The following is a 2,491-nucleotide window of genomic DNA, read 5'->3' as shown; positions in this document are numbered from 1 at the left end:
CTACAAATCCATGTGGTTTATTGGGTTCCACTTGTGAGAATCATACAAACCCATGTGGTTGATTGGGTTCTAGGTGCATTTGATAGTGTAACTACAACCAGATTATTTGAGGGATAGATGTTTGCGATTATAATTGCAAGCAATCATCCGATCTTTTCAATCTCGGATGGTTTTTAAGCCTATAGTACACTATTTGGTCTTCCCCATACTAGATGGTTTGTGTGCCTATGAGAATCATATATAACCATGTGATTTGTTTGGTTTTAAAGGAATTTGAATGTGTTAGATCACTTATGTAATTAATTATTATAACTATAATTGATGATTCAAAATTGTAAGCAACCATTCGGCTTGTGTAATGTCAGATGATTTCTGTTGTTGCCAAGGATGGGCCGAGGGTAATAAGGTAACTTCACTTCCTTAGCCGAGGGCGAGGTCTGATAAGTCCGACCTATGAAGGAGAGAGTACGTTAGAGAACTCAGGTGTTATCCCAGGGGCGGAGTCCTCGGCGGTCAAGTTAGTCTAGTGTGCTAGAGGGGGTCGAAAGAGGCCTGAGGAGAGAGCTCAGATGAGGTCACTTGAGAGTAAGAGAGCTTAAGAGCAGGGAAAAGCCAAGTGACCTTACCAATGGAGGGACACCCCTATTTATACTTGAACTCGCTTGGGATTGGTTGGAGGTTATTAGCAGCGGACGACCAAGATTGCATCATAGCCCTGCCACGTGGCGCCATCCTAGCCCTACCACATGCGTCTACATCATTTGCCCCCACTCTCGAGGCCGTGATGGATGAGGTCCGATGAAGAGTTGAGTGGAGGCCTCGACTCCGGCTGAAGAGAGTGCAATGATATCACTGGAAGGCGCTGGGTCTAGGTATTGAGGGACCTCAACTTTGTTAAAGAGAGCGTCATACTAAAAGCACGGAGGAGTTAACCTTAGCTATTGAGGGCTTCCCTTTGTTGTCTAGTGGCAGCTGCCTTGGAGTTGACTCTGTCTCTTAAGAGGATCATGGAGGGTCGAGGGCTAGGTACCATGCCTTGTACAGGTACAAGGTGATCGTGCCCCTCAGCCATGTGCTTCACAGACGTCGCAAAGGACCCGTGCGTAGGATAGGCGTCAGCGTCGATTGATCGTTGCCGTGTGTGGGACAGATGATGGATTGGTTGGCTGTAGCCGTGTGCGAGATGGGTCTTGGCATCGACTAGCTGTGACTGTATGCGAGACGGGTGTCGGGTTGCCCAGATTGAGTTGCTTCCGATTTGGGATCGGAGGGCGAACCGGTCAACTTGCTCGGCATCGTTTCGCATTCCCGAGGTCGACGACACATGTCACGTGTCGGTTCGGGCTATCAAGTTGGCTGCTCTATGGCCATTGGATCAAGGCGATCTAAGCCATTCATTTTTTCTTTAAATAGGGCATTGGTTAAGGCAGTTGCTACCATTTTCCTTCTTCAGCTTGAGCTTCCGGAGACCTCGACCACCTTCTTAGTCGATCCCTTAGCTTTTATCTTAACTCTGATTACTAGGTAAAGGACTGCACCCTTAGCCATGTCGTACTCTGATTCTGATCCTAAGTGTTATAACCTCCTTGAGCTATTGGGAGTAAGCTCATCTCGTCCTACCACATCCATAAGTAATAGAGGAAGCTATGGTAGTGAGTCCAAGGGATCGCCTCTGAGGCCCGAGGTCTGGGTATTGAGGGAGAAGACTGCTCCTGGAAGTGCCAAGTGTAGCCAATGGGGCAATGAATCTCCCAACGAAAGTACTGGCTCTACGTGGCCGAGGGGTGGCGTCGCAAAGGACCTTGCTGACATAGTAGATTGACCGCTGCACTCCTTCATCCTCTCGCACCAGAACAGAGCTGACGACCTCATCTTCGGCCGAGAGGTATAGGAACAATGTTTCTCCTGGAAGGGGCCATGTGAGCAGAGGGCGCGGGGCGAGGTAAGACTTCAACTCGTCAAAGGTTCTTTGGCATTCTTCAGTCCACTAGAAGTCCTTCAGCTTCTTGATGGCTTGAAAGAAGGGTAGGTAGCAGTTGACCGACTTTGACATGAATCGGTTGAAGGCATCCACTCGACCAGTGAGCCTTTGTGTTTCTTTGATGGACCGAGGTGGCTCCATGTCAAGTATGTCCTGAATTATTTATGGGTTGGCCTTTATACCCACTGAGAGACGACGAAGCCCAAGAATTTGTTCGATGTGCTGCCAAAAGCACATTTGTTGGGATTAAGCTTCATGTTGTACTTCCTCAGCGTTGCAAAGGTCTCGGCTAGGTCCAAGGTGTGATGGTCGGCCTTTAGAATTTTTACCACCATGTCATCCACATAGGCTTTGACATTTCTTCCCACTTGATTCTTGAAGATTTTGTTCACAAGCCGTTGGTAGGTAGCCCCAACATTTTTCAGGCCAAAGGGCATGACCTTGTAGCAGTAGGTGCCATGCTTGGTGATGAACGAGGTCTTCTCCTTGTCCTCAGTGTGCATCTTGATA

This window comes from Nelumbo nucifera, chromosome 1 (genome assembly GCF_055504915.1).
Source record: "Nelumbo nucifera cultivar China Antique chromosome 1, China Antique-T2T, whole genome shotgun sequence".
NCBI classification, from domain to species: Eukaryota; Viridiplantae; Streptophyta; class Magnoliopsida; order Proteales; family Nelumbonaceae; genus Nelumbo; species Nelumbo nucifera.
Note: the sequence above shows the minus strand (reverse complement) of the source record.